General features: G+C 46.9%; 1 long non-coding RNA gene across 1 annotated transcript in view; it reads left to right on the top strand.

Moving 5' to 3' along the window:
• The first annotated feature begins 16,340 nt into the window (after window positions 1–16,340).
• Window positions 16,341–24,681, top strand: part of LOC121437708 — a 29,952-nt gene continuing 21,611 nt past the window's right edge. The window contains exon 1 of the long non-coding RNA XR_005972995.1: window positions 16,341–16,419. This is a non-coding gene — a long non-coding RNA (uncharacterized LOC121437708). The remainder of the gene's footprint in view (window positions 16,420–24,681) is intronic.

The raw sequence follows: 24,681 nt of genomic DNA on the forward strand, positions 1-24,681 counted from the left end.
TCTCAGCAGCCTGAGGCTCACCAAGACGAGCTGCAGGGACTCACCAGTTTCTTCCTCGGCAGCACTGGGATTGAGCTGTGCCTCCACACCTGCATCTTTTTCTCTTTCTTTTTCTTTTTTAACATGGATTCTAGGGGGTTGAACTTAGGCCCTCACACGTGCAAGGCAAACGCTTTACCAACTGACACTGTCATCCCAACCAATTGTTTGAGATAGCATTGGGTCTCAAACTCACTGGGTAGCTGAGGATGACCCTAAACTCCTGATCTCCCAGTGTCTCTGCCCTCTGCCCATGCTCCCTGAGGCACCAGGAGCATGGGTGTACGGGTATACCCCCATGCCTGGCTATTGAAAATAGCACATCTTCAAGTCCCCACACACCCACCACCAACGCTAACAATAGACACAACGACCACCATTCTGCCCTGGAAGGCTGAGGTGGGACGTGAGTTATTTAACAGCTGTTTACTGAGTACCTACTGTGTGCAGGAGCCTGGTAGTGAGCTGGGGAAATGTTGGATTGGTCTATTGCTGGGCTCCAAGTGGCCAGATGGACAGAGCAGATGGAGGAGGGGGGATGGGGAGGCGGGAACTCATCGGCTTGTGGCAAAGGCCCAAACTCAAGCCTTGTGTGCTGTGTTCTGGTGGGGGAGGGGTCCCTGGTGTCTTTTTCACCAGCAGGGATGGGACTCCTGAGGACGATCTTCAGAGGACTGGAGTTTGGGTTCTGGAGGAGGGGACCTTGATAGAGACTGATTGGTATGTGTCCCAGAGGCTTTTTTGGCTGGTTTAGAGGCTGAGGGAACTTTAGGAAGTAGCCGTACCTGGAGGAAGCAGGTCACAGGGAGGGAGCAGGTCACGGGGAGCATCAGCCCTGGCTCCTGCCTGACTCTTTCTGCTTCCTGGTGGATGGACTGGTTGATCAGGAGGTGAACAGTACTCCCTCACCACCTTGTACCCGAGCACACGGGGTCATGTGACCATGGACTGATCCATTCGAATCTGAGAGCCAGACTCAATCTTTCTTCCCTAAATCCAGGTAGTCTGGTCACAATGACAGAAGAATGACTAATTTGAGCTCTAAACAATGTCTAGGCCATTCATAGCCGCTCCTTTGCAATTTATGAATCAGTGACATTCCTGAACCAATTCTGTAAACCATGAAGACACAGAAAAGAAATCTCTGCGTGGGGGACCCTCAACTCACACCTACTACTATGTCACATGCACTCCCCCAACTCACACCTACTACTATGTCACATGCACTCCCCCAACTCACACCTACTACTATGTCACATGCACTCCCCCAACTCACACCTACTACTATGTCACATGCACAGATATGACGAAAGCAAGAATTAAAATCTCAAATAGAAGACGGTCATTAAAAATTCTTAAGAATGGTGTGTGCATGTGTGTCTGCGTGCGTGCGTGCGTGTGTAAACGCCACAGGATCCATGAGGAGGTCAGAGGACATCTAGTGGAGTCGGGGTTCTCCCACCTCCGTGTGAACTAGATCCCAGGCTTGCACCGCAAGTGTTTTGACTGCATAGCCATCTCAGCAGCCCTACAGCAGAGTCTTTTAAATTGCATACATCTAACGTCTTTTATGAAAGAAAAACAAAACAAAACACTGCTCGCGTCTTCTTTTCTGCTTGTCACTGACTGTAGTCACCTCGCACTCTGGAGCAGACCCACCCCTGAGCACTAATGGGTTTAAAGGCCTTCCCTGTGCATGGCTCCTGCTCAGGGGAGCCCCAATCTTTTCTTCAGGTTTTGCTTCTGCATCAGGCTGCGCTCAGGTAAGCAGGGAACAGAATTTAGACCAGCTCTTGCCATGATGAAAACAAGAGTTGAGTCCTCTTTCTTTACACCCTCAACTTAGCTTCCTTCCCAGCTGGGGTCCGGATTCCCTCCCCAGGTTCCTCCCTCAGGTTCTGCTCCACCTGGCCTTCACCACCTTGAACTCTGAAGGTCCTGGACCTGCTCACATCCCACTTCTTTCTCCCCGCCCCCCAAATCCTTTTGTACATTTGTTTCGTTTCATGTGTATGATTGTTTTGCTTTCGTGTATGTGTGTGCACGGTGCGTGTGCCTGGTATTCAGAGGTCAGAAGGTACTTGGGACCCCTTGGAGTCAGCTCAGGACACACCAGAAACCAAAGTCTCAGCCCGAAGGAGGTTTATTGCCCTGGAGGGGAAAAGGAGGGGACTGTCCCTGGGTTGAGCCAAAGCAGACAGCAGCAGCAGCAGCAGCAGCAGCAGCAGCAGCAGCAGCAGCAGCAGCAGCAGCAGCAGCAGGTGTCTCTGCAGAATGATTTTTAAGGGGAAAAGGGGAATTCTGGGCTAAGGTGACAAGGTAAGTCCCGATTGGACGGGTTAACCAGTGTAGCCAGATAATGCATTTTGGTGGCTGGACCTTGGTCTTTTGTCTCAGGAACGAGTAAATGGTAGCCAAATAAGAGAATGGACGTTGGGGGCTAGCTGTAGGAATGTAATCTAATGGTTTAGCAAGGGAGGGAAGGAGAAAGGGCAAAACCTGTCAGCACCATTAGAGAGCCCCCCTTCAGGCACTGGATCCTGGGAATTGGAATTATGGATGGTTGTGAGCTGCTGTGTGGGTGCTGGCAACTGAGGCCGGGTCCTCTGCAGGAGCAGCTGCTCAGCCATCTCTCTAGCCCCATGTTCCCATTTCTCCAGCTCCTGCCTCGGCTTGGACACCAAGCCTGTGGGTCCCTGGCTGCCCGCAAAGCGGTGTTCTCCACATTCTTCCTTCCGCCCAAGGACGCTGACAAGTCTCTCCCAGAGTCTCCCAAATCCCCAGGATCTCATTCATGGCCACCCTGGTTTCTGTCCCTAACAAGCTCTTCCATGCTTCAGCCTCGGACCAGCGTTCCTAGCCCCCTCTTGCACCACCCTAGCACCTGAAGTGACAGGCTGCCAGCAGGGCACCTTTCTTCCTCTAACCCTGATCTACCCTAGTGCCTGCAGAGGCAACCTTGACACTTCCCCATCTTCCCTGCCCTGGTTGATTCAGTCAAAACTCCATTGTTTTTTAGAAATGTCTGAGCAAGGCATGGTGGCGCTCACCTTCAATCCCAGCACTGAGGAGGCAGGGGCAGGTAGATCTCTGTGAGTTCCAGGACTACCAGAGTTGTATAGAGAGACCCTGCTTCAAAAAGCCCAACACACACATACTCACTCACACACCCACACTGTCTGTTAGCGCCGATTGTATAACCCCACCGCCACCGTCTTTGCCTGGTGCTGGCCTCTCCCCACAAGCACAGCATCTCTCTTTGCCTGAAGCTCAGTCTCTCCCCTCTTTGCTCATGAAACTTTTGTCAGAGTGGAATGAAAGACAGGCATGGAGGCCACACCTCAATCCCGGCACTCAGGAGACTGAGGCAGGAGCATTGTCACAAGGGGTAGCTGAGCCTTAGCAGCACGAGACTTGTCTCCAAAACCAAAACCAAAACAAGCAACCACAAAAGAATCCAAATGAAAATAACAAGGAGTTTAAAAGAAAATACTTCTCGGTCTGGTGACGCTGCAGCTGGGCGGACTCTGACTGGCTCACTGCCAGAGCTGGACTTGTCAAATCCCTCCAGAATACAGCTTGGGAATCATGCTACGAACTTAAATGTATTCAGTCTTTGACCCAATAGTTTCATTTCTGAGAAGCTGAGGAAATAACCCATCTATGAAAATGTTTCGGGCTTTTATAAAAGCTTATTTATTACATCATTATTTACATAAGAAGAAATTAGAAATCACCTAACTACATTACAATAGAAGTCATTTGATGCTGTGTGCCTATTGTGCAGCTACTAAAAAGGGCACTCGCAGAAGAAAGGCAAATCAGTGGCGGTAAAACGCTCACAGTGGTTACTTCCAGCTACTGAGATTATGGATGATTTTAATTTTCTTTGTAATTTCCTATATTTTCCAAATTTTCTACAATAAATCACTATTATAATTAGAAGAGAAAGTTATCTTTAAATGATGTTCAGAATAAGTTTGTGGTAAAAGAGAGGGAAAAACCCAGTTGAATACCAAATTGTAAATAAGATACAGTCTGAGCACACACAAACAGAGTGTAAAGAGGTGGAGTGACCTCTGTGTGGTGGCATCCTGGGCCTCTGTGTTGACTTCACATCGTGAGTGCTTAGAAACTCCCATTGTCTTCAGGATTTCATCCACACCCCTCAGCAGCTCACAGTGACCCCCAATCTGAGCTATAAGAGGCTGGGAGGTGGCTCAGCAGGTAAGGACACTTGAGGACCTGAGTTCAAACCACAGCATCCAAGTGACGCAAAGCTTGACTTGGTTGCATGCACCTGTGACTCCGGTTGAGGGGACAAGAGCTAAGTGATCTGAAGAGCGCACCGAGCGCCAGCCTAGCTGAGACGGTGGGGTTCTGGTTCAGGGAGACGTCATGTTTCCAGAAAACACTGCAGAAAGTAATAGTGGAAGACACTTCACTCCTGCTCTGACCTATACACGCATGAGTGCTGGCTTGCACACCTGCACACTCACAAGTGTGCACACTCTTGTATACTCAAACATATCACAACACCCCCCCAGCACACCTATCACTATATACACACACCTCAACACACGCACCAAACACATCTCCCACACAGTTTTCAGCCCACACACATCCCACACACCCACACACCACACCATGATCCCATACAACACCCACCCCTGATTGAGATATGATTCCCAACCATAACATCCATCCTTTCAGGACCTGAGAAATGGCTCAGAAATTAAGAGCCGGGCTGCTCTTCACAAGTTTAATTCCCAGCTCACACCTGTCTGTAAGTCCAGCTCTAGGGAATCTGACACCCTCACACAGACATACAGGCAGGCAGAACACCAATGCACATTAAAAAAAAAATCCACCCTTTCATATGTACAACTGAGTGATGTTTAATGTCTTCTCAAAGTTGTACTTGCTACCCATTAGTGGTCACTCCCCATTCCTCCCTGCTGCCACTAGTCCGGGATACATCTCCCTAGACTGGACTTTTTGAAGGATCAAGGGATATGTGGCCCTTTGTCTGGCTTCTTTCGGGTAACAAAATGTTTTCCAGGTCCATGCATGTGATGGCATGCACCAGCTCTTTCCTGTTGCTGAGCAGTGAGCATCCCAGTGAATGGATGTAGCACACGTGTTTTAACTGTGTGCCTGACACACGGCACAGCCTGCATGTGGAGGCCAGAGGGCTTTTGTGAAGCTGGTTCTCCTTTTATGTGGGTTCGAGGTCAAACTCAGGTTGGTAGCTCTGCATGCAATAGCTGCTGCTTCCTCCTCTCTTTCCTCCTTTTTAAAAAACAAGGTCTTGCTACAAAGCCCAGGCTGGCTTGGAACTCCCAGGGAGCTTCCCACTGCTGCCTCTGCTGGGATTACAGCTGTGTGTCATGGCACACATGTGGAGCTCGGAGAACAGCTTCTGAGAGTTGGATCTCACCCTTCCATCTTGATTCTGAAGCAGGATCTCTGTTTCTGTACTAAGTACTACTCTAAGCTTGGTGGCCCGTGAGCTTCTGGTCAATTTTCCTTCTCTGTCTCCCATCGCCCACAGGAGTTCAGGGATTAGAGATGCATGCGGCACCTTCGGCTACTGACAATTCTGGACCCTCAGGCTTGCAGAGTGAGCACCTGCTGAGCTCTCTCTCTGGCCGACCTGTCTCATTGGAAGATCAGGTTACTTGTCTTACTATACTGTTGATGAGCTGCGATTTTCACATATTCTGGATGCCTGCTGGATATCAGGAGAATAAAACTGTAATTGTGTGCTCATTCTTCCTTCTCTGCTTCTTTCTTTAAGACAGTGTTTCATGTAGCCCAAGCTGACTACCAACCTACTTTGTAGACAATCTTATTTTTGCTCTGCCAGTGTTCCCACCTCCCCCTCGCAAGTGTCGGGATTCTAAGTGAGTACCACCACGGTGGGATCACTCCTTTGGTCTGTTAGAAACACAAGCTTCAAATCTGATGAAGTCCAGCGCATGCACTTTTGTCTTTTTAGTATGTGCTCTTGGTGTCGTATTTAACAGGCGTTTACCTAATCCAGGGCCGTAAGGATATGCATCTATGCTGTTTTCTGAGAAGTTTGGAGTCTTAGCCTCCATGGCAGATCTTTGATTAATCTGAATTAATTGTTGTGCATGATGTGAGATAGGTGTCCGTGTCCACCTTTCTTCTTTCCCAGGGGCCAAACCCTGTAAAAAGACCATTCCTTCTCCTCCCCATACCGAACTATCCACATCCTTATCACAAACCAATAGAGGCCAGACGGCATCTTACGTTTTATTTTATATGTGTCTGCATGCATGTTTGCACATGCACATGCAGTGCCCTCAGAGGCCAGGAAAGGGTATTAGGTCCCCTGCTTCAGTGACAGGTGGTTGTGAGCGTCCCAGTGTGCTGGGACTTGAACTCTGGACTCCTGTAACAGTGGCTGCTGCTCTTGAGCACAGAGCCATCTCTCCAGCCTGACTTTTTATTGTAGCTTCAGGCTCCCGTTCAGCTGGCCCATCCTCTCCACATTTGTGCAGGCTGCCCTTTTGCCTGACTTCCTCACTGTTTGGTCCCTATCTACGCGCACAGCCCATTCTCCCCTCCAGGCAGGCTGACCCCAGGAGTATCTTTCTCATATTGCCATCCACCCCTGCCTACTGTGCTTCCGTGGTGTTCTTGTTATTCACAAGTCTCCTTATTTTATGAAATCCCTAGGTTCACACCTTTGCACAGCAGCGGCCACGGTGCCCAGCACTTCAGAGATGATAAACTTGGGTGTCAGCTGAGTGATGCTGACTATTCTGAAGTTTAGAACTTCAGGGAGGGGCAAGTTATTGGCCTTTTGACCCCCTCACCTCTCTTCCTCCAGGAGCATTTATTTACTCCTCATTCACTCGTTCACTCATTCAACGAGGTTTCTCAGGTACTGACCTAGATGCCGAGGCTAACAGTAACACATAGCCCACCCTGAACAGCACTAGCCAAGCAATCCTATGAACATGTCGCCGCAGGGTCTCTTGGCCTACTTCTTGCTACTGTGTTTATTGATGGTTTGGTCATCTGGCTCCCTCCTTTCCTGACTCTTGTCATCGCCAGGATGATTTTAAGGTTCACACAGCTGTCCATCCATCACCTAGCCCTTGGTTTCTGGGCCCCTCAGTAATCCATCCGTCCACTCTTAGCCTTTGCTAAACTTTGCTCACCACAACCCAGTGCTGGTGAAGCCAACGGAACAGGCTTTCCATTGCCTCTGGGCAGAGGTTGTGGCCGACAGAAGCATCCACTCTCATCCAATGAGTGACTCAGCCTTCCTTCACAACTTGTACCCTCTGCCACATGCAGGGTGCTGGGCTGTGCCTTCCCCTTCTGCATGCTTCTCACTGAGGATATGTAGTTTAAACCTTCGAGTGTATGAGTGTGGGTATGTGTGTGGCATGGTGCATATGTGGGAATCAGGGACAGCTTCAGGTGCTAGACCTCATCTTCCACCTTGTCTGAAACGGGTCTCTGATGGATACAAAACTAACCAGGAGCTTCCATGGGTTCTGTCCATGCCTTGCATGTCCCCATAAGTGTGCGGGGACACAGAGTCTTTTTGTCAAGCTCAGGGTGACCCTCCACTAAGCCAAAGGAGCCCCAGCATCAACACCTCCTGCTCCCTCACTCCTACAGCAAATCACACCCTGTCCCGTGCTTCCCTGTCTGTCCAGGGCTCACCTCTCTACTGGCCCCGAATCCTGTTCTCCATGATCTCCCATGGACTTTAACTGTGACTATCTCTCTACTAACCTCTATTGGATATTTCTCTTCAAGGGATACTGAAGTGCTCCCCATGTTAACAAACAAACGACAGAGAACTGTCTTCCGCGGCAGTTTGCATGTCCTCCTGGCTCCTGCCCATCTCCACACCTTATAGTCAATCTCTTCTGAAGAGTGGTCTCCACGTCATCTAACCGTAGCAGTTTGCCCATCTGCTGTGGCCACGTGGTCTTCTTTGCATTTGCCAAGACCATTCCTGCTCAGGGCCTTTGCTCTCCTGATTCCTGTGTTCTAGAATAGTCAGCATCTCCATGTAGCTTTGCATGTCTTGCTCCGCTGTTTCACCGAGGTCTCTGTTTTATGTCCCCTCAGCGTATCTAGGCTTCCTCTGTGGCTTTATTTTTCTCATTGACATCTTTTAATAAAATGTGTACTAATCATACATATTAATGGGATTCCATACATGTATGTAGCTCTCACAGAGAAAATTCAACATTACTTTCCCACCTGCCCCTCATCCATCCTAAAACTTCCAAATCTCTATTCTACTCTCAGACTGGCTTTGAAAGTTTCCTCATGGGACAGAGAAAGTGTAGAACTTACCTTTTTGTGTCTCAATTTTTTCACTTAACACAATTCCCCCACCCTACCTCACGTTATTTTGCTGCTCGGAACATGCTTTTGTTCTCCGTGCCTGGCTAGTGTTTCACTGTGTGTACACACCGCATCTTCTTCATCCACTTAGTGTTGTGAGGCTTGCAAGCTGGCTCCACAGGTTGGCGGTGGTATATAGCACCTCAGTAAACCTAAGTATGCCGATGTTCTAATTAGTATCGTCTGCCTGTCTTCCTTCCTTCCTTCCTTCCTTCCTTCCTTCCATCTCTCTCTCCCTCTCCTTCTTCTTTTGGTTTTTGAGACAAGGTTTCTCTCTCTAACCCTGGCTGTCCTGGAACTCACAGAGATCTGCCTGCCTCTGCTTCCCAAGTGCTGGGATTAAAGGCATGCACCACCAACACCAGGCTAATATTGTGTTTCTTTTAGCATTAACCTTGCTTCTGTTGGCATCCTATGCAGCCCTAGTCTTGAGCTGAAATTCAGAGGTCAACTAATCTGCATTTCCAGCAGTGCTCACGGGCTCCCATCCCTCATGTTCTCATCGTTCTCTTTGATTCTATTTTATTTTTAATTTTTGTTTGTGTATAAGCCAAAGGGTGATATCTTGTGTCTTTCCCCCAAAAAGATTTATTTTATTTATTTATGTGTATGTGTGTGTGGATATCCATGGAGGTCAGAAGACATCAGATCTTCTGGAGCTGGAATTACAGGCAGCTGTGAGCTGCTCAGTGTGGGTGCTGGGCCCTAGGCTCTCTGAGAGTTGCAATACTTTTAACTGCTGAGGTTTTCTCCAGCCTCCACATCTGGCGTCTCCATTGATGCTCTCCACCTTATTTTTATTATTCTTGTATTTATTTGTTGATTTATTTTTGGTTTTTTGAGACAGAGATTTTCTTCATAACAGCCCTGGCTTTCTTGGGATTTGCTTTGTAGATCAGGCTGGCCTCAGACTCACAGAGATCTGCCTGCCTTTGCCTTCCGAGTGCTGGAATTAAAGGATGCACTAAGTTATATTTACTATTTATTTATTATGTATGTAGACAATGTTCTGTCTGTACAGTGTTCTATCTGCATGCATGCCTGCATGACAAAAGAAGGCATCGGATCTCATTACAGATGGCTGTGAGCCACCATGTGGTTTCTGGGAATTGAATTCAAGACCTCTGGAAAAATAGGCATGTTCTTAACCTCTGAGCCATCTCTCCAGTCCACTTTAATTTTTTAATTAGTTGCTTTTATTTTATTTGTATGAGTGTTTGCCTATACCATGCATTCTGCTCCCACAGAGGCCAGAAGAAGGTAATAAGATTCCCAGGAACTCCAATTACAGACAATTGCGAGCCACCATGTGGGTACTAGGGACAGAACTCAGGTCCTCTGTGTTAGCCAGGTGGTGGTGCATGCCTTAATCCCAGCACTCAGGAGGCAGAGAGAGGCAGGCAGATCTCTGTGAGTTCAAGGCCAGCCTGGTCTATAAGAGCTAATTCCAGGACAGGCTCCAAAGCTACAGAGAAACCTTGTCTTGAAAAACAAAACAAAACAAAACAACAACAAAAGAATAGCAAGTGCTTTTAATCTCTCTGCCTCCCCCCCCCCCCCCCTTATTTTTGAGACAGTGTCTCTCACTGAACCCAGGACTCTGGAGATGTACCTGTGTCTGCCTCACTCCGCACTGGCGTCACAGACACCGGCCACCATGATGGATCTTATATTGGTGCTGGGGACCCAGACTCAAGTCTCCTTGCTTTACAGGCCTTTACCGACTAAGTTGTTTCTCTAGCACCTCAATAGAGTTTTGATTTGTATTCTGAAAGATGATCACTATTTTTTCATGTATTCTTTGAGAAGTATCCACTCATTTTATTTTGTATTTTGTACCTTGTTAGTCAGTTTGTTTGTTTTGAGACAGTGTCTCTCTGTGTATCCCCGACTGGCATGGAGGTTGCTATGTGGACCAGGCTGGCCTTGAACTCACAGAGATCCATCTGTCTCTGCCTCCTACATGCTGAGATTTAAGGTATATGCTACCATGCCTGGCTCATTTTGTTCTTTTCATATTTAATTTTTTCAGGGATGGGGTTAAGATTTAATGTACTCCAGACTGGCCTTAAACTCACAATTTAGCTGAGGCTGACCTTGAACTTCTGATCCTCCTGCTTCAACTACGCAAGTCCTAGGATTACAAGCGTGTCTCTATGACAAATCTTGTGTTTAAATTTTTTAGTTATTTATGTATTCTAGACATTAATTCCCATTGGAAGGAGAATTGGCGTGGATCGTGGAAGTGCTCTCCACTCTGCTGATTGTCTCCCTGGCCGTGTAAAAGCTTTTAACTTTGATGTGATACCATTTGTCAATCCTGCTATTCTTTCCTGTTATTTGAATCCTAATAAGAACAACATCCCCTATGCCTACAAGCTTTAAAGAAGGCTTATTAGTGTGTGTGTGTGTGTGTGTGTGTGTGTGTGTGTGTGCAGGTGTCAAGGCGGTGGGGGTTGGTCAGAGGACAAAGTCATCTCCTGGGATTGAACTCGGATTGTTACGTTTTGCAGCAAGCACCTTTACCCACTGAGCCAGCTCACTGGCCCCTACTATGTTGAGATCTTGAAGTAGTTTTTTCTAGATGTCTCCGATTTCCAGGGCATATATGAAGGTCTTTGATCTGCTTTCAGTTGACTTTTGCACAGGGTAAAAGATAGGGAGTTAGTTTCTGTCTTCTGCTTGTGGAAGCTCATTTTCTCAGTACAGGACCCCTGTTGTCTTTTGACCCACAGCACCTACCATGTCCTACATTCCTTGCACATGTGTGTTTTTGTTTACTGACTCTTCTTTAGTTTGAATGGAAGCTCTCTGGGGGTGGGGTTTGCTTTGTTGTTTTCTGTTCCCAGGCCCTGGAATCCTGTTTGTACAGAGTAGGGACTTGGTAGATATAAATTGATGATGGAATCCCGTTGGCACATAGTAGGGTTCGGTACATATGAATTAATGAAGGATAACTTTTCATGATTTTATGAGAACATATAAGGATAAAAAGGTCGGGGAAAAGTTCTCAAGCTTACGATGCGGGGGCAGGTGTTCCAGACTGCCCTAATTAGGGGCTTATGACTGTGGTTCAGGTACCAAAGCCAAGAGCAACTTGGGGAGGCAAGAGTTTATTTCCTCTTACAGGGTATAGTCTATCAGCAAGGAAAGTCAAGGAAGGAATGCAGGAAACTCATGACAGGAACTGTCTTAGGGTTTCCATTGCTGTGAAGAGACACCATTCCCATGGCAACTCTTATTAAGGAAACATTTAATTGAAGTGGAAACTTACAGATTCAGAGGTTCAGACATTCATCATGGCAGGGAGCATGCGGTGTGCAGGCAGACATGGTGCTGACAACACCTTGATGAGAAGGCAACAGGAAGTGGACTGGGACACTGAGTGAAGCTGGAGCAAGAGACCTCAGAGCCCACCCCACAGTGACACACTTCCTCCAACAAGACGAGCCACACCTCCTAATAATGTCACTCTCTATGAGTTTATGGGGTCAGTTACATTTAAACTATCACAGGAACCTAGAGGCAGAAACTGATGATACAGTGGCGGCAAGCAGGGGTGCCACGGCTGGTTGCACAAACAGCTCTGGCTCTTTCAGGAGACCAAGCATTTAAATGGGGTTTATAAACAGACTGCTATAACTTGCTTAATGGCAACATAGACCCGCTGTGTGCCTGGAAATGGGGCTGTGAGCATGGCTCGCTCTGAACAGACCTCCGCCACATTGGACTGGGTGGAGCCAAAAGGCAAAGCAGCCTGAGTCCTAGCCACACTGCTTAACATTTTAAGAAGTGGTCCTGGACAGAAAAGGATTACAGATGCATAATAAAGACATATTCAAATGAAAAAGACCTCTAAATAGGTCACAGTGTTGGATAAAGTACATAGGCTTAGGAAAGAGAAGAAATAGTTATTATATGTGTGTGTGTGTAAATGGTTTTAAAAAATAAAACAAAGTCTTTAAAGAGAAAAAATTCAGACAGTCATAGATTAAAGGAGTAAAGAAAAATAAGCCACATACATGGAAAATACACAGAGAGTCTGGATTATGTATATTATTGTGTTTTCTTTGAATATTTTGACTGTGGATGAGCTAAGTACAGAGAAACATTTCATTGTATGAGCTGCCAAGCTAAACCAAGATATATACTCTAAAGGTATCTTGACTTCAAAATTTGGGTCTAAGGATATGTTGCTTTGGAAAAGAAGTTCTGCTTTTGTTTCCACAAAGGATGAGAACCTGTGAATTCCTCCAAACTAATGTGGTCTGATGGAACAAGATGCCCTGAAAGGTCTCTGTGAACTCCCAAATACTTTGCCCAACAAGAAGCAGGAAGCAATTTGGAGAGAACTATGACCAAATTCCCAAATATTGTTTATAAATTTAAAGGGGAATACACTACAGAGATGAATACTTTGCATTGGTATGGATCTTGGTTTATTAATACAAATTTAAGATCAATTTTGTTATATGTATATTTCTGCTCTTGATTAAGGTATTGTGCTTGTGCAGTCCATTTAAAAATATAATATATAATTAAGAAATAGAGGTTAATAGATAGTCATCTATAGTAGTTAAGCTTGTAGTCATGTTAGGTTTTCTAGATATATAGATATATATTTCAGTTAGATAGATAATCTTCAAACACTTCAAAGACCTACAGAATATGACATTTAAAATGTTTTAAAAACTTAGGACTTTTCATGACAGTAAGACACATCTGTTTCTGGCAGCACCAATAACTTCAAAGGAAGTTATTGAAGAGGCTCCTTATAGAGCTTGTTAGCCATTTGGGCAAAAAACTGCTTTTGTCTGGACTGCTTGATGTTATGCTGTATGAACTGAACATGCAGGACCCACAGAAAAATGACTGTAGTTGCTTAAAGAGGTGAGACATTCCTTCAGGGTTCCTGCTTCATGAAAGAGTCTGCCAGACATTCTGCAGGACACAGAAGAAAGTGACTGACAGACTGCCAATATAGGTGGAACTGTCTTTGAAATTTCCTGCTTCATGGAAAAGTCTGCTGGATACTGTGGGCCTGTAGGCTGAAGATGGGTGCCCTAATGTTACAGAAGAACTTTAGGTGACTGTTCAGGCAGCAAGATGTCTCTGTCAATTCTAGAGTTTTGGAAGTTGTTTACAAGGCACTTCCTGTTTACTTAGGTAAATTATATCCTTATGGAGTCTTTGATGGAGTTAAAGAAAAGATATAATTATAGTTTTCCTTAGTTATGATAAAAGATAAAGTAGATATAAGTATTGTAACTGTGATTCTTGCTTGCTATCTGTTTCTTTATATGTAATTTTACTGTGTTAAAGTTAAAACCTTCCTTTTATTTAGACAGAAAAGGGGTGGTGTGGCATGCCCCTCTGTATGCTGTGAAAACCATTGGTTAATAAAGAAGAAGCTTTGGGCCTATTGCAGCACAGAATAGGGCAAGGTAGGAATTCCATACTGACAGAGGAGAGAGAGTAGGCTGCATGGATGAGATGCCATGTAACTGCCGCAGCAGACAGTCATGCTGGAACCTTGCCGGTAAACCACGAGCCTCATGGTGAAATATAAAATAATAGGAATGGGTTAATTTAATATGTAAGAGCTAGTTAAAGATATGCTTAAGCTATTGGCCAAACAGTGTGGGAATTAATATAATTTCTGTGTGATTATTTCAGGTCTGGGAAGACAGGAAATGAAAGAACAGCCTCTGACTACACAACCTGCCTTCTTATAGCACCCAGGACCATCAGCTCAGGAGTGGCACCACCCACAGTGAGCTAAGTCAGGAAAATGCATCATAGGTTTGCCCGCATGCCAATCTGGCAGGGGTGTTTTCTCAATTGAGGCTCCTTCTTCCAAAGTGACTCTAACTCATGCATGAAACTAGCTGGCATACAGACCAAAGAGGCTAGAAGGGAGTGTTGAACCTGCTAAGCTGAGAGAAGACTGGTATTGGAGCACAGACATGAGAGGAAGCCGTGAGAAGTGGGCAGGAACCAGGCCTTGAAGAGTCTGAGTGAGCACAGTCAGGCTCTTTCCTTGGTTGTAAGAGCAGAGGAAATCCTTGGCCACAGGCAAGACATTATTAAACTGACATTTGGAAAGCCCCCCCCCCATTCAATTATCATTGCTAATGATGATGGGGGAAATGCTTGCATCTGTATAGCACAAAAAATGTCTTCCTATTCTCCATGCTAACCTGTTTACTGAATTCATCAGCAAAGTCTGCCAGACATGAAGACAAAGTACTCTCTTGATAGAGGATCTGTCCCCTGAATCCCAATCAGGTCACATGGCCAGACAAAGGATATTTTAAAAGTACACACAAAGATACATATTTTAATCACATTTAATTATGCATTTGACAAATGGCCTCAATTAAGACACCGTCAAGACTGCTGCGGAAAGTTAGAGAAAAGGTACTTCTGGAAGGGAGCCCCCTTCCCAGACCTTGTCACTCTTTAGAGAGCTGTGTGTGCTAACATTCTGAGGCTGGAGGGTCAGTCTATCAGGACACGAATCTAAAAGTCAACCGAAGTTATCTCTTAGAAAGACGATGTGACCTTCCTGCGATTCCAGGGATGACTTATGTGTTGGGGTGGGCAGGAAGGTCTAAGACCACTACCTGAGGGGTCCAGGGCTCAGGGTTTGTTCTCTCCGAGTGAGTGAGTGAGTGTTCCTTCAATGAGCTGTCAACTGTAAACTGGAACTCAGGTATGGACAAAGATTTTTATGTTTAGGAAAGATACTGGGGAGACGTAGCTCAGCTAGTGAAGTGCTTGCCTAGCATGCTCAAGGCCTTGGCTTTAATCTCTAGCATCACACAAGACCAGGTGTGTTGGTGTGTAGTAATAGGAGCGGCAGGGCTACGTTCCCGGCACCCCGGCAGCCCACATGGCTAGCTCTAGCTTATGCCCCGAAATAATTACACAGACATTGTATTCTTTTAAATACTGCTTGGCCCATTTCTATCTAGCCTCTTCTAGGCTAATTCTCACATATTAATTTAGCCCATCTCTAATTATCTGTGTTGCACCCCAAGGTGCGCTTACCGGGAAGATTCTAGTCTACATCCATCCTGGGTCGGAGCTGAATCGCCTCTGCCTCAGAGAGCAGAGCTCTCGCGTCCGCCCTGGAGATGGGAGCATGGCATCTCTCTGAGGCGTCTGCCCCCGAGAGAAGAGCTGTCGAGTCTGAGCTCACTTCCTCTTCCTCCCAGCATTCTGTTCTGTTTACTCCTCCCACCTATGTTTTTATCAGGGCAAGCAGTTTCTTTATTACTTAACCAATGAAATCAACAGATTGATATATGACACTCCCACATCATTGGTGCATGCCCGAAATCTTAGCACTGGGGTCATGGAGGCGGGAGGTGTCAGAAATAGCAAATTTGGGAGTGATTTGGAATACACGTGATTCCATTTCTAAAACAAAACTAATTTTAAGAAAGGAATACATGACACACATGAAGATGCTAAACCACATCCTTTTCGGAGACTAGCAGGCCCGGAGTGCAGGGACGAGGTGTGACCTTGCCAATTGACTGATGTGCTTGAGAATTTTTCTAGAACTCTCCTGGGGAAAAGTGAGAAGAGAGGGAGGCTTTCAGGAGAAGGGTTAGAAAGAAGTGGGGCAGCCTCTGGGGCTCGGAGCATGTGTGGCAACTAGCTGTCAGAACCGGGGAGATCAGTGAGTCATGCTCCGCTCTGAGGTGTTAGGAGCCACGGAAGGACTGGGAAGTAAAAGTTTGAGGCTGACTTCTGAACTGCCTTCAGATGGGAGAAGGTTTTTCCTGAAGACAAAAGTTGCTTGTCTCTTCCACAGGGAGGAAACTCTTTCCCACAATGGATGTGGATTTAAGAGCTTTTCAGTTTAAATGTGAGAATCACCAGATTCTGAGGCTGGCTTTCCTGTTGACCCAGGAAGACCCAGATCTGAGCAGGAGGCCTTAGAGTTGGGTAATCCTATCTGAGGTATGCTATCCTGATCCACTATGCTCTTTTCTGCACACCCGGGGCTACAATGAACTACCAGCATGACCCTCCGATGGAGAGTTGGAAAGAGGGCTCGGCCAGTGGTATTTGCCATGAGAGTACAAGGACCTGGGCCTGATGCCAGAGGTCAGGTGAAGAAGGTGGTCATGATGATGTCAGTTTATAAACCCAGTGTTGGAACGCACTGGTCAGTCTCTCTAGCCTAATTGGCAGGTACCAGGCCAGTGAAGAGACCCTGCCTCAAAAATAAGGTAGTGGCACCCAAGGAACAATACCCAAGGCTAACCTTTGGTGGACACACATGCATGCATGTAGGGTTCACTCCCCTCCAAACATACACACATAGAACACATTCAATCAATGAATCAACTGGATTCTCATCTGGTGTGGTGGTGCACATCTTTACTCTTAGCATTCAGGAGGCAGAGGCAGGCAGATCTCCGAGTTCAAGGCCAGCCTGGTCTTTATAGTAAGTTCTACACCAACCAGGTCTACATTCAGACTTTACAAACAACCAAAAGAGTCTTCAGATGGTGAATAGTGGCCATGACCTCCCTCCCAAAGGGTGGGTCTGGGCTTCCTGATAATTGCTCACTCTGCCTTTTTCTTAATGAGGGTTAGACTCCAGGAATTTCTCGGTTTTCCTAACAGTCCTCCAATAATCTGAAAGGGGTGTTTGACCTTTCATGGCCTCCTGTCTTCTGAAGCTAGTGAGCTCTAGCATCGCTTCATTCATAACGGAATTCCTGGGCACCCACCCTCTGCCAGACCTAGATGCAGACAAAACTGCCAGGCATGAGCACCATTTTGGCTGCAGTCTTGTGCCAGGATGGAGACTAATTCTTGAGTTTTGTGAGGCCTGAGGCTTAAAGAGTATGGGAAGACATACTTTAAGGAGATTACAGAGTCATGAAGGAAAGGCCTGTGTCCTTTCCAGTGACATTTGGCAGGAGGAAATGGATGACTGAAGGAAAGCCATTGTGCAAAGGACAGTAGCTTAGCTGATTACTCTTGGTGTACTTTGCAAGAAGACATGACTGTAAGCTCATCACCAGAGATGCCGTGAGAGCCTTGGGAATGGCTAGTGTACCTGTGTCTCTGTCTCTTTGGTCCTCTTCTCCCCATGGAGGAATAGGAGTGATGAATGGTTCCTAGAATGTCCTTGACTTCAGGGAGGACCTTTTTTGATGCCCAATACTGCATGCCATCAAGTCTCCCTCACAGCACTGTGAAGTTAATAGTGTCTTAACTTCATTTTCCTGAGGAAGACATTGAAACCCCGAGAAGTTGGGCACTTGTTGCACAGCGAAAGTGTGGCAAGCAGGGCTTTAAGCCAGGTTATCTTGAGCCCAAAGTACATCTCTCGCCTGCTCTTGGCCCCAAGTACCTTGAGGTTGTTCAGAGGAGTGAAACACACACAAATGTCCCTTCAGTCCATCCAGTCTCTGGAATGTTCCTTCCTCATGTACGGAACAGTCTCCTCCACTCTCATAAACAGCACTACAACATTGTTTTTAGCTGTCTGTGTGTCTCTTGGTGTATGTGCACATGAATGAGATTGTCCACACAGGTCAGAGGTGCCGGATCCCCTGGAGCTGGAGTTACAGTTGGTTGTGAGCTGCCTGACGTGGGGCTGAGAACTGAACTCTGTTCTTTGCCTTAAGCTATCTCTCCAGCTCCTCTCCAACCTCTTCATCTTCTGACATATGTATTTATTTTCTGTCCCCACTGATGTGGGATGTCCTTCTTATGTGTGTTGCTTTATTGGTTGATGAATAAAGCTGTTTTGGCCAATGGCTTGGCAGAGGGAAGTCAGGTGGGAAATCTGAACAGAGATAAAGAGAGAGAGTGGGCAGAGTTAGGGAAATGCCATGTAGCTGCCAAAGGACACGTCAGAACCTTAGGAACCTTACTGGTAGGCCACAGCCTCATGACGATACACAGATCGATAGAAATGGGTTAATTTAAGATGTAAGAGCTAGCTAAGAATACACTAGAGTCATTGGTCAAACAGTGTTGTAATTAATATAGTTTCTGCATGATTATTCAGGCCTTGGCGTCTGGGAAATGAACAAACAATCTCCTACAACACCCCACCTCTCTTGCAAGGGTGTGAGTCTTGTGGGGAGAGGGACCTGTGTGTTTTGTAGCTGTCATATGCCCTGTATCTAGGATACTGGTGATACAGAAAGCATTTTGTATGTAGGTCTTGAACTAACTAATGAATTAACTCAGCAGTTATGGTACCAAGCTGGAGAAGGATGGATAAGCGTGTGTGTGTGTGTGTGTGTGTATGTATGTATGTATATATATATATATATATATATATATATATATATATATATATATGGCGGAGGAAGGCACAGGATGGAGGCAGTCCAACAGGCTGCTTGGCATGCCTCCCAGCCTTGTCAGCCTCTGCTATATTCACACATCATCTAAGTGGGCTCTTAAACTCAGGCACCAGCTACCCAGGGATGCTATGGTCCCCTTCGTCGGAGATCTTTAAAAACAGTCAGATGCTTCTAACTGTCCCATATTGTTTAGGAACGGAAGTGCTGGAAGGGTTTGCTCTTACAGTGTGTCGGGAACTTTAACTATGGTCCCATGCAGTGATGTGAGATTGCCTCTCTTCCTTCGAGGCCCATTTTGTAGCTGGGAAAGGTCAGGGATCCTCTGGTCTTCTTGGTACTCTGGAGGCTCTGGCAAACTTTTCTTGTAATCTACCCTGTTTCCGAATGTAACACATTCTAGATTAGAGTAGTATGTGGTACTCTCAGAGACTGATGTTAGGTACCAGGCTTGTAATAACAATGGTGGCAGGGGCTGGAGAGATGGCTCAGCAGTTAAGGGCACTGGGTGTTCTTCCAGAGGTCCTGGGTTCGAGTCCCAGGATTCACAGCATAGTTTGAGCTGTAAAATTAATTCTAGGGGATTTGGCACTTTCTGTAGTCACCATGGGCCCAGCATACATGGCACGCAGACCCATAAAAGCCTTACTAAAGAGCAGTGACTGAGGTGTTGACTTTAGAGCGGGGTTTTAAAGGCAGGGGCTTAGATTGGGCCATGCTCCCCTTCAGGGTCGCTCCATTCTTCTCTGTGTGTCTGTGCGGGTATATGTGTGTGCACACACCTGTGCCTGTGTAGGCGACAAGCACAGATAGATGGTGGTGTTTTCCTCACTCTCCACCTTAGTTCCCATTATTATTTTATTTATTATTCTGTATATGCGTGTACATATGTGTGTATGTGAGTGAACGTGGGTGTGCACATGCTACATCCTGTGTTTAAAGGTCAGAGGGCAACTTCTGGGAATCGTTCTTCCCTTCCACCCTGGAAGGATTTTCAGCTCAAGTCATCATGTTTGGACGGCAGATGCATGCCTGGTGCGCTGCTTCACTGGTTCTTAACCTGGTTTAGTTGAGACGGGGTCTCTCACTGACCCCAGGGCTCATTGATTCAGTGAGGCTAGCTGGCCAGTGCACCTCAGAGACTGACCTCTGTCTCCTCGGTGTTGGAGTTACAGATCTGAGCCACCTCCATGGCCTTTATTAAGTTTGAATAGTGGGGATCCAGCCCCAAGACCTCACGCTTGTGGGGCAAGCACTTTCCCGATGGCCTGACTTATTGTTTTTTTCTTTACAGAGAAGTCGTGAGTGGCTGTAAACTGTGTCCCCTACAATCTGTAAGTCTGGGAGTGAGCATTACAGAGGTCACCTGGGATCGTTGCGGTCCAGAGTGCAGGTGCTGTTCCGTGATCACAGGAATGACTTGGCACACTCCATGGGCAGAGAGACACAGACAAGGAAGATGTCAGGGAGGGAGGCTGCCTGAACTTGACCTCTTATTCCTGGTCGTAGAGAAGCAGTGTGGGATTGACACAAGACACCCCGGGTTCACAGAAAATCACTTGCTGGCTGTGAGAAGGAGTCCCCTCCTTTTATTTCTGCTCAACATCCATGAATCACATGAAACAGCAGCTGTAGCCTGAGCTGAGGGAGCTCAGACTCCTGAGCTGAGCTGAGCTTCTGCCACTCCCTCCTTCCCACCCTCTGAACGGGGTGCCTTAGTGGTCACTTTCATTGTGGCAATATCCACTGAGGGAGGAGTCTCTCTGAAGCAGATATCCAGAAAGGCAGGATAGTCATGGCTAACTCTGCGTCTAGGCTCATGAGTCTGTAACATGAGCTGATGATACCTCCTCACAGAGGCTTGTGTGTAGGGAACAGAGCGGGGCCCCAGTGAGTGTGTATTGCTGACACAGGCATGGCCGTGTTGAGCACACCGGTGCCTCAGTTCCATGGGAGTGGAAAAGCTTTATCCAGGTGAAGCTCAAGAGAGATGGCCAAGCTTTCCCGGGAGTCCAAGTGGGAGGGAGTGGCCAGCGTGTGCAAAGACTAGGAACAGCAGCTTCCTCCTCATAGATGGGGAGAGCCTGAACTGCTCACCTGCAGAGATCTTCTACTGAGACCAGCTAACCCTCCCCGTGCTGTGAACAATAAGCACGTTGAGGTTCGGTAGGGTAGTAGTAGCACACCCTCCGACCCCAGCTTTATTGTACCCGGGTCTGTGTACCTGACCTTTCTTCATTCCCTTACCACCCATTCTCAGGGTTCCAGGACCCAAACCTAGGAGGTCTTAGCACTTGCTATAATGTACAAGCTGCTACGACTAAGCTGGTGTGTGCCCACAGGCCTCAGTCTCTAGTCAAATGTTCAACATTCCTCTGCAGATGGCTCATGCTAACTTATTTACCAAATTATTAATTCCAGTGTACAACTTTAAAAGGAAGAAAAGGGAGAAAAGTCCAGGTACAGTAGTGTCCATATTCCAGCACTTGGCAGGCTGCGGTAGGATGAGCTTGATCTCTTGGTCTAGGACACATAACTAGGTCTCAATTCTACATAAATAAATACAATATAAATAGCAATATCAGTAGCTCCCTTAATTTCCTTCCTTCCTCCCTTCTCACATATGTAAGGTGGCATGTGCCTGTAATCCCAGCCCTGGGGAGGTGGAGACAGGAGCATCACTGGGGCTTGCTGGCCAATCAGTTCAGCCAAATTAGTGAGCTCCAGCTTCAGTGAGAGACCCTGTCTGAAGAACCAAGGAGAAGAGGAAGAAACCCGACGTTTGCTTGTGGCCTGTGCATGCACACGGACATACACACACTACTTATTAAACAAAAATAATAAACTCTTCTCTGCATGCACGACTGCAGTAGAGAGCAAACCTGGGAAGTGGGCCACACCTTTAATCCCAGCCCTTGAGGTGCAGAAGCAGGGGCATCACTGTGAGCGTGAAGCCAGCTTGTCTATATATTTGAGTTTCACGAGAGCCAGAACATCATAGAGAAACCCTGTGTCAAATAAAGGGGGAGTGGAGAGAGCGGACACAGCGCCTTTCTTCTGTAGGAAGACAATAATTTTTGATATCTTTCTAATACATCCCATTAGCTTAGTTACTTTTCTGTTGTGAGCACGACCAAGGCAACTTACAGAAGGAAGAGTTTATTTGAGGCTTCCAGTTCTAAAGAGACGGGAGTTCATCACCACCATGGGGGGAGCACAGCGGGCAAGGCTCGGCTCAGAAACAGCCAAGCAGAGATCTATGAGGAGCGGGAAGCTTTTGCCACCTTAAGCCTGCCCCCAGGGACACACCTCCTCCAACAAGGCCACACCTCCTAAATCTTCCCCAAAAGCAACCGAGGACTGAATAGTTAAGTGCCTGAGACTTATAGGGACATTCACTCCAACCACCTCACATCTTACTGCATAAGACAAGATCTTACTGGATAGACCAGGCTGACTTCAAACTCGGAAATCTCTTTACTGCCACCTCCTGAGAGCTGGGATTAGGGGTGCAACCCTCATCCAACTCCTTGATGACTTTTAAACCCCACCAGGAAACTGGGTTGTCCTGCACATCCTCTTCATGGGCTCATGGAGGATGAACTTCCTGCAGTATTTGCCTAAGCCAAACAAAACCGCAAAGGTTACATCTCTTGCAGGGAAGACCATTAGACTGTATTTCAAGACTTCATTGAGTTCATTTGGAGTTCCCGTTCTGGAGTATTCGGGTCACCCTCCCCTCATTAGTGCCTGCTGTAGTTAACACTGCCACAGTTAATGAAACCCTTTGCAGTTAAACACGCACGTGCCATCCTCTTTTCCTCCAGGCTGTGGGTCCTGACCCTGCAGCACAGGTCAACAAATATGTGCAGGTTTCTCCTTACAAACCTCACTGTGGAGAACTCAGGTTGAACTGCAGAGTTTCTTCATCACCACGGCTGAAGGGGAGCTTCCAGTGGCTTTGGGCATAAGCATTTTACAATTTAAACATGAACATCAACAAAAGTATTTTTTTGCCTTTTTCTTTTTGAAGCTGCCCGGGATGGCTTTTCTAGCAGAGAAAGGTCGTCAAAGAAAGGTCTTAGGGGTGGGGTGATGGCTTGATGGGTAAGGGTACTTGTTACCATGGTGGTGGAGGGCGAGAACTGGCTCTCACCGGCGGTCTCTCCCTCTACATGTGTGCCGTGCTGTGCTCTCCCAAATTGCCACAAAAATAAATGAATCCTTAGATCTCTCTCTCTCAAAAAGTTGTGAGGTTCCAGGCAGTAGAGGCACATGACTTTAATCCCAGCATGTGGCAGGCAGAGGCAGAGGTAGAAACCTCTCTGTGAGTTCAAGGCCAGCCTGGTCTACAGAGTTAGTTCCAGGACAGCCAAGGCTACACAGACAAACCCTGTGTTGCAAAGTTCTCAGGATAAGACTGGCCAACTTAGCTTTCAGCGTTTGTGTTGAGGAGGAAAAGCCGTAGTCCCAGCCTGGGCCTAGATGTCAGAGAAGGTATTACCTTCAAGACAGCAAGAAGAGAAAGAAAAGTTTCCAGTCAGCGTAAGAAAGGCACAACACAGGAGCTGAGGAGAGGACTCAGCGTTCTTCCAGAGGATCCACATTAGCCCCAAGCACCACATAGTGACTCACAAGCATCCGGACTCCAGTTCAGAGGACCCAACCTCTGGAAGCACCACATAAAATAATGAAATACATTAATTAAAATACCATAATCAAAATATTAAAAATGACCATACTCTTGGAATTGATCCCAAGGAAATAAACTGGGCAAAAATCAAAGATTTATCCATAGGAATAGTAAACTCAACATTGTTTATAGCATGAAAACCAGACCAGGAAATAATCTAAAAGTCCAATCAGAAGGGATTGATTAAGGCTGGCCTGAGACCTATTCAGCGTCCTGCTATGATTGGATATCATGCAGACATTAAAAACAGTATTGTGATGTTAGGGCTGTCAGCCAGGGCCCATGGCTCAGGGAACTCCTGTGCATAACTGTCGGGGATGGAAGGAAGATTCTTAGGGACTCACAAATGGGGAAATGACCCAAGATAGCAGAGCAGTCACTGTTGCAGGAAGTAATCCAAACAGAAAGGTGTTGCCAACGTATTACTAATGGAGAGGGATAGGTGGAAAGCGAGTATAATATGACCCTATTTTTATTAAAAGCACACATGTGGACACGTATGTATAGAAACCAACACCAAAGCAGTAATCATGGTGTGTTGGTTACATCCCACACGACTGTGACAAAGCCCCTGTCGGGACAAGCTTTAAGGAGAGATTTTTGGTTCACATTTTCAAGTGGTGTGGTCTGTCCCTGTCAGGGTGAGGCATGGTGTCTGGGAAGGCCATGGTAGGGGGAGGCCTGGTGTCTGGGGAGGCCATGGTAGGAGGAGCATGGTGTCTGGGGAGGCCATGGTAGGGGGAGGCTTGATGTCTGGGGAGGCCATGGTAGGGGGAGCATGGTGTCTGGGGAGGCCATGGTCAGGGGCAGGCATGGTGTCTGGGGAGGCCATGGTAGGGGGAGGCCTGGTGTCTGGGGAGGCCATGGTAGGGGGAGCATGGTGTCTGGGGAGGCCATGGTAGGGGGAGCATGGTGTCTGGGGAGGCCATGGTAGGGGGAGCATGGTGTCTGGGGAGGCCATGGTCAGGGGCGGGCATGGTGTCTGCTGCGGTTCAGTGATGGGAACTTGTGGAAATGTTTAGTCATATCTTGGTGAGTCAGGAGGCAGAGAAACAGCCTAGAAGCCGAGGCCAGGCCACAGCCCTCTGTGGTAGCCCATCCTCAGGCCAGCTGGACTGGTTTTAGACTCACTTAGGAGACACGCCTCTAGGTGTGTCTGTGAAGGTGTTTCCAGAGAAGATTAGCGGAGGAGCGAAG

This window comes from Microtus oregoni, unplaced genomic scaffold (assembly GCF_018167655.1).
Source record: "Microtus oregoni isolate MIOR12 unplaced genomic scaffold, Mior012 000053F_ref0000044, whole genome shotgun sequence".
NCBI lineage: Eukaryota > Metazoa > Chordata > Mammalia > Rodentia > Cricetidae > Microtus > Microtus oregoni.